The sequence below is a fragment of the Eurypyga helias genome, unplaced genomic scaffold, assembly GCF_000690775.1.
Source record: "Eurypyga helias isolate BGI_N326 unplaced genomic scaffold, ASM69077v1 scaffold5779, whole genome shotgun sequence".
Taxonomy (NCBI): domain Eukaryota; kingdom Metazoa; phylum Chordata; class Aves; order Eurypygiformes; family Eurypygidae; genus Eurypyga; species Eurypyga helias.
Window position 1 is genome coordinate 26,155 of NW_010271405.1, and position 8,718 is coordinate 34,872.

The window sequence follows — 8,718 nt, forward strand, 5'->3', positions numbered from 1 at the left end:
TCTCTGCTTGCTGATTTCAGATTTAATTGCCTTAGTGCTTTAGATGCAACTATTAATTGTAAAGAATATTGCCTGTTACTGGTGTTTTCAGATCCTGCAAAAGATTGTATTCTATGCATGTGACATATATTTCACACATATAAATTCCGAGGTTTGATGCTATGAACCAACACATTTTTAATAGCAACCTATGAAGCAGAAAATATCCACATGCATTTTGAAGGAGTGATTTTTTGAGAATCAGTGGAAAGAAAAACTCTTCTTAATGAGACCTGATAGGCTACAAAGGAAGAAGCTGGTTCTTCTCCTCTTAGTGAGTGTCTCAGGCAGTTGGTGCAGAGGAATATGTGACTTGGGTAACAGAGTGGGTAGGGGCATCAGCCAGGGGAAGGGGTGTTGATTTTTTTCTGCTGAAATTGCTTATCTTTGTAAGCAAAGACTGGAGAGTCATGAACTCAGTGTTTATTCTCAGTCTCCTTTCTTTGCAGTATCCACAAAGTAAAGAAACGCTTTGCATGAAAGTTTCAGGATTCCCATTAGCCAATCTCTGTAATGAATGTACAATAGAAAAGAATTAACATAGAAAGACATGTAAGGAAATGATTAATCTTGTGCATTAACTTATTTTTTTCAGTTAAAATGAAGCATTTTAATATTTATGTGGAATTTAAATCCACACCTTTTTTTTTTTTCCTGGCTATATCTTCCTCAGTCTCTGAGTTACTGCATACTAACAAGTGATGTCATCAGCATAAGAACTTAGAGAAACATAAGTATATTTAGAAAACTTTTTCAGGCACTGAAATGCATCTGACAGCTATCTGAGAAAGAATCAGCTATTTGAACAGTACATGTAACTCATAACAAGAAGTAAAAATAAGTGAAACTGCCAGGAAAATCAACTGATAAAATCTGAAATTTAAATCAATGTTATCCAGGACACTGGGTTTAAAACTCCAACATTTCAGAAAATGCTCTTCAGTTTTTTTCAGGAATGGTAGTGTCCAGAATTATGATGCTGTCCTTAGTAAAACATCAAATACCAGTTTATTACTGGTGGGGGTGGAGGGGAAGTCTCCTACCTACTGAACTGTCATCACAACTTTCCGTATCTCCATGGCAGTTCTTGCAAATCTTCCTGGTCTGAGGATATAACAAGTTTTCCCATATGCAAACTCAGGGTTTTCCCCACTTGTCACTGTTTCAGGTGCTCCTTTGTGTTTGTGTAGATGATCACACAACCTAGCACCTCTCATACAGCCCTCTATGTTTTTCACGGCAGGTTTTCACTGTGCTTTTGTTCTCCTCATGCTTTGGCACATGCTGCTGCAGCGCCACTTTGTCAGAGAGACTGTTTAAATTATTTTGGAATGAAATGTGTTCACATGTATTTTCAGGGATTTGGTGTCAGTAGATCTTGTGGCAGAACTGTAACACAGGCAGTACACATGTACTTGCCTGATCTTCATTCTCCACTCATCAATTCACAGGAAGCCAGACTTGGGGAACTTAAGGCCTGGAGGGACTATAAGAGCAGGCTGCTGGAAGAACCATTAGCTATAGTCACTAAAGAGTATTTTTATTTCAAAGACATACATCTCCCTGCAAGGCCTTCAGTCCTGAAAGGTATGAGGTATCAGAGAAGCCATCACTTCCTTGGGCCATTTGTTCTGATGGTTGCTTTCTCTGCTATTAGTGTGTGCCACATTTTAAGTGTAAAGCTGTCTGGCAAGAGTTTACAGTCAGTGGTTCTTGTTATGGCTTTTTCTACTATATTAAACACTGCACTCAAATCACTTCTCAGTCATCGGACAGAAAGTTAAACAGCTTGAGCTTTTTAGGCTTTTACTGAGAGAAGATTTTCCCAAGCCGTTGAATTTCTTTCTTCTCTTTCTTTAGGTCTTTTGCTTTGCAATGTCCTTATTAAAATGTAGACACTTGAATGTTATGCATCAGCGTTGCAGTGTTACATACTAAAGTAAAATTTCTTCTATACTGCCCTTTGCTACTAATTGGATATATTGCTCTTCAAATGTGTACCTGAAGATTAAGTTAATTTTTTTTTCCAAAATAAGTGTATAATCATAGAATGGTTTGGGTTGGAAGGGACCTTAAAGATCATCTGGTCCAACCTTCCCTTCCATGGGCAGGGACACCTTCCACTAGACCAGGTTGCTCAAAGCATCATCCAACCTGACCCTGAACACTTCCAGGATTGGGGCCTCTACCACCTCTCTGGGCAACCTGTTCCAGTGTTTTGCCACCCTTTCCTTGAAGAATTTCTTCCTGATACCCTATTTAAACCCACAATCTTTCAGTTAAAACCATTGTCCCTTTTCCTGTCCCTACAGGCCCTGCTAAAAAAGTTTCTCTCAGTTTTTCTTATAAAATAGAAGTTTTTCTTTCCTTTATATACTGAAAGGCCATGATAAGGTCTCCCCAGAGCCTTTTGTTCTCCAAGCTGAATAACCCCAGCTCTCTCAGCTTGTCCCCATAGCAGAGGTGCTCCATCTCTCTGATAATTTTTGTGACCCTCCTCTGGACTCACTTCAACCAGTCCATGTCTTTCCTCTGCTGGGCACCACAGGGTTGGACACCGTACTGCAGGTAGGGTGTCACAGAAGTGGAGAGGAGAGGGAGAGTCAGCTCTCTCAATTGGTTTTCTAGGCTGCAAGTGCTCATTGCTGGCTCCTGTCCCATTTGTCATGGTTTTACTATTTCATATATGTGGTAGGAGTTTCTTTGCATGTCCACTACAAGCCCTCAATTCTTTCCAGAGTCCCTATTTTCCAATATTCAACGCTTCTTTCTGTAGACTTTACCTATTTCTTTATTCCTAAACGTATAATTTATCTGTACTAAAAAATATTGAATAGGAGTAATTTCATCTAATTTCAAATACTTACAACATCATGAGTCAGCCTGTATTTTCTTTAGCATCACTGGAGAGAAATAGGCACTTTTAGGGTGTTACTAATCTGAACCATCATAGGCATCTAAAAGTGTCTATTTCTCTCCTTTGATCACAAAAAGTAGATGGCTCTTACAGTGAGGTGACAGGCTCAGATATCCAAAAGTAGGCAGTTTTATTTGGCCAGATGAATCCCATCCCATCTGGGGGAATGGACCTCTACAGCTCTGTCTTCGGTATTCTCAACCACACTAATCCTTATGTCATCCAAAATTTTCATCAGAAGCACTTTTATGTATTTCAAACCATTTAATGAAATGGTTCAGTAGTGCAGGACTTGCTGCTATAGCTACAAATCTACATTAGAGACATTTTCATTCAAATCATGTTACTCCACTGTTGACTGCTTTTAATATTTATCATCTAGCCAGTTCTTTGTCTGTTAAATCTATGCTTTAATACTATTTAATAGTGCTAATTTTCTATGTGGTTCTCATGTAATGGCCTTTCAGAAGTCTGAATATTTTACGTTTGACAGTTATCTTTGTCAGCCAAAGTGGTATGCTCAACAGAGAATGAAATCAGGTTTAGCAAGGCCTGTTTTCCATAAAATCTAGGGGAAGCACTTAGAAATATTTTTTTAATTCCTGTTGAACTGATAATCTCTGGTTTCTACTGATTTGCCTTTTCTAAATTTCCAACGAAGGACCAGATATAAGAATCTACTTATGACCCTTCACATGGTTGCTCTGCAGATTTTTTATATTGCAGTGTGAAGTTCCACCTACATTAACCTGAAGAGCAGCTGCAGCTGTAATACCATAAAATTTAAGATCAATATGAGAATGTTTTATTAGTTGCTTAATATAAGAACAGTTAAGAAACATTCCATTTAGCTGGAAAGCATGTATATATGGATTTTTTAACAGCTATAATTATCCATATGAATTTAAGAGTATTAATGTAGGTTTAGCCCCAAGAAGCTGTGGATGCCCCATCCCTGGAAGTGTTCAAGGTCAGGCTGGATGAGGCTTGGAGCAACCTTGGTCTAGTGGAAGGTGTCCCTGCCCATGGCAGTGGGGTTGGAACTAGATGGTCTTTAAGGTCCCTTCCAACCCAAACCATTCTATGATTCTATGATTCTATTCTATCTTAGAAGTCAATCTGCTTTTATTTTTTTCATTTGCAAGGCTAACACATAATAATCATCAGTCATACTTGTCTATTAAAATCATGGACCAGTTCAGCTGTTCAGGTCATCTTTTTGACCAGAAGATGTACAAAGTTTCTTTTGCTTACTTTAAAAAATAATATTCAGAAAGAAAATACATCTCTCAGTCATAACTATCAGGTCTTCCAGTAGAACGGATGACGGTACTGAAAACACTGTCTGTGGGCTACATTAAGATGTACAACTGCTGTTGTACCTAATAATGTTCTTACTCTCAGAGTTCTCTATAAAAGGTTTTGAATGCCTGGTATATAAAAATATATTTTATCTTTTTTTTTCACAACTGCCAGGGACAGCGAGGCATCTTCACTTTTTCTGTTCTAATAGCCCAGGTGACTTTGGAGTCAAAGCAGTGACAGGTTATAAGTGAATGAAGTCGTCCAGAATAGCCATCTCTCCACCTGATTCATCCTGTCCTCCAACTTACTCCATTATGTGTTGTGTTCTGAAAACACCAAACTGTAGTGATTCATTGGTTTCCGTGGTTTGTGAGCAATACCTTTTATTTTTTTGTGACATCAGCCTTTGTACTTCTGACATCCTCATAGAATAATTTCATGCTTAGACAAAATTGGTGTTCTTTATTTGCCAGCACAGGTACATCCTGTTGCCCAAAATAACAGAGCCACATTCCAGAGAGAGATTACTTACTATGTGAAAGATGTTTAAATAATATTCCAAAGTTGCAGAAACAAGATGTTATGGATAATTGCATTTTGAATTTGTGAATAGGCTTTGAGTTGCAAAGCTACCCACATCTAAGTTTAGCTTTACTTTCTTGCTTTAAAAAATAAAATGCATATTTAATGACTTACTATTCATTAGCTTCATGTTTTCTCTCACTCTATAAGATTTTAGTGGCTATTATGGATTTTTAAAAGTCAATAAAAATGACTGTTGTATTATGAATATATGGGAATTAATTTGCCTAAACGCCCACTGCTCAATCAGCCTCTCAGATATAGGCAGTTGTTTTTTACTCCTTCTTTCAGGCAGGGAGCTTATTTACCATTTCTGAGAAGTGCTTTAGAGGTTGTGACTATAAATACTGCTAGTGTTTCCATTTTCAAGACAGGCATGTAGTATTATACATCTACTTAATTTCATTACTGAAATTTCAAAGTGGTTTTAATTTTTCACCGTCACTCTGTGTGTCACAGAACTGTTGAACTGGAAGGAACTTGTGAGTTCTCTGTCTCAACCTGCACCTCAAAGCAGGGTCAATACTGAAATCAAAGCACGTTGCTCAGGATTATCCAGTTACGTCCTAAAAACCTCTAAAGACTGAGATCCCACAACCTTTCTGGACACCTGTTCCAATTCTTCATTATCCTCATGGTATTTTTTTTTTTTTCTGTCTTTGGAACCTCCCCCAGCTCAGTTTATGACCTTTAATCGATTCTGCCACCAAGCATCTGAGTAAAGAATTTGGCTCTGCCTTCTTGGGTACCTCCTTGCAGGTATTGAGAAGCTGCCCCTGAGTCCCACTCTCCTTCTCTTGCAGTCCAGAAGCAGACATACATCAATTCCTCTATTTTGTAGAACATTTTCCTCAAGCTTCTTTCATGCTAATCCACATGAGTTTCACACAGTTTTTTCCCCAGTTATGCTACAAAATGCAGTCATTTCTATTACTTTTGATTTTATTAAGTCAAATTATGTTCTCTTGGAACCGACAATATTCTAAATGAGCCAAGTTTTTCAGATCCTAAGTTTTATTACTCATCCTCTAATACAACATCTAGTTATCATGCTCTGTTATTCAGATCTTCATTTTGCTTAAATAGCTTAACAACTTCTGGCAGTAAGATGTTAATTATGCTTGCAATAATTGACCTTCGCAACTCTGAAGTGCAAGTAGGTGCATATATGTAAATTAAGACTTATAAATGTGACAGGATGCCAGCAGCATTTGACACCAACTATACACCTTCTGCCTCTCTTCTGTGTGTTTTGAGCTAATAAAGCAGCTGTTTGACTTGGGCTGACTTCAGTTACAACATTCAAAATACAAGTTCCTTTTTTTATTGAATTTTGATGAATATATTAAAGCACAAGACTCAAAGTGGTCCCTTCTGCCACATTCCCTAATATTCTGCTTTGAATCTGGACCCTTCCCCTTTTATCCCAGAGCAATGACAACTTTTGTACCTTTTGTGCAGATCCTGAATTATTTCTGCTTGGGTGTTTTTTGTTTGGGGTTGTTTGTTTGTTTTTCTTCTGATTGTCCCAGCTAATGAAAATGTTTGATGATTTAAGAATCTTTGTTTTGCTTTTAAAGGAGAATTCCTCCTTATCATGTTTGCAAGAAAAGACAATGAAAGCATGAAACAAAACATCAGTAAATGCTGTTTCCTATTCACTGCTGTTATTTGACATTTCTGACTTGTTACACTATTTTTAGATGAGGGTTTTTTTTCTAATGTTAACATATTTGAAATGAAAATACCTATTTTATGTTTTTTCTTTCATTTTTTTAACTGCAGCATTTAACCCTTAACCTAGATAAAATGGCTTATACTGGTAATTAAAATAGCAGTAGTTGTAAAAATGAGATTCTGGGTATTAAACTTCTTTCATTTTTCTGTGGTTTGTTTATTTATTTATTTGTTTGTTTAATAAAGAGTGGAACAGATACAGCCTATGTTCTCCCTGTGGCATGGGAAATTCTGGCTTCTGGAGATATGAAAGCGATTTTCACAGTGTGATGGGCTTCTCTTTCCCATGTGGCAGAGCTCCAGGCTTGGCACTGGCAGCAGGCTGAATGCATGGGGACTCGAGCTAAGAGTTTTGTGTCAGTTGGAACTAAATGTCATCACCTCAGGCATGCATTTGCCCAGTGCTGGGCAAGTATGGAGGGAACCCTGGGATGTCAGGACCACCATCACCCTCTTCATTCCCTACAGCCTTAGCTTTCGCAGAGGTCATTCCTGCATCACGTGGTGCAATCATCTTCTCGACTCTTCTGGAAATGCTCCATATAACTGTCCAGCATTAAAGTCATGTCAAACTCAGTGTTCAGGGATTCAGATGATAGGTTTTGGTTTTCTTCCGCCATCAGATGGATTGGGATAGTGAAGACACAAATCTACAGATTCATTAAACCATCCCTGACAACAACTGAGGCTATACCCTGCCTAACTCTGGCAGTGCTTGGCAATTAAATGCTGTCTGCACCAAGGCCCTTGTAATCTGGAAAAGCGACAATTTGGCTGTAGTTAAGGAAATGTTGATTATTTGAACCATTGGTCACTAATGAGATTTCTGTAGCTTAGCTAGGGTCTCTAGCTCTAGGACAGAAAGAGACCACAGGACTGACACATTAGACTGCAGCTCTGTGTATATATATTAAGGCATGTCTATTCTTCATTTCTGTTAGTACTTTCATTTTTCCCATTGATGATTTCTGTTTGCAGCTTAATTTTTTCCTTAAGTTAGTGAGTGCTGACTGTCCTGCTGGGCTCTGTACTGTTTATCAGAATTGCTGTGATACAAGCCCTAATCTGTGTAGGCAAGATTCTAACATCTACAGGCTGCATTGAACAGCCTTCAACATAGAAAGGAACATCTAATGTGCACTAGCCAATAGATGACATAAGCTTCTGTAGGTTGTGGTAACGCTTTTCCTTCTACTCTAATTGATGTATGGAAATCTGGATTCCAGACATCTGGGAATTAAGGAACGTGCTGCATCTGCTTTACAAGTATTTGACTCACTACTGTTTCTCTGAGGAGATTCTGGCGTGCTTGAAAAGCAGTGGTGCAAAACCTGCATGCTCATTAATTTCCTTTTGTATTCAGAAATGGAATTCATTCACTGTTGGAAAAATCTGCAAAGTTTTATTCATAAAAGCAACTCTCTCTGCAGGAGCCTGCTTGGGTTTACATTACATGTTATATCTAGCAAGATATAATGTATGCAAATAATCTTTGATTGTTTCCACATTTTGGCAGGACTGTTGAAAATTTCAATGCCACTATTTCCAGTGACTCAGAACAATGCCCAAAGGGATAAGATTTCTTTTTTTTTTTTCTTCTCTCTGTAATTTTATTTTATCATAACATTTTACAGTCTTTATGAATATTTTGTGATGCTATGAAGATATAACTACCAGTGATAGTACAGTAGAAATATACCTTTAAAGCACATAGACTCAATGAATTAAATTTAGAGGTATTTTCAGATTTGAAATTCCACTGACAATTTTTTTTCTAAGCAGATGAGAGAACTTCATAACAGTTCCCTCTAAAAAAAAAAAATAATTACAAAGTCTAATCTTTGAAGCTAAGAAGACAAATTAAAACTCTACTTTTTTGAAAATCATAGTATCATATAATAATTTAGATTGAAAGGAATCTCTGGAGGTCGTCTAGTCCAATGTCCCAGTCAAAGTAGAAAAAACTTAGAATTTTGAAGTTACATTCAGCTTCAAAGTTAATCAGGTTGCCCAGAGCCTTGTCTAATCAAGTGTTGAATATCAACAAGGATGGATAGTTCCCAACCTTTCTGGGTGACCTGTTCCAGTGTTTGATCACCCTTGTTGTACTTTTTGTCTGTTGAATTCTGTATTTTAGC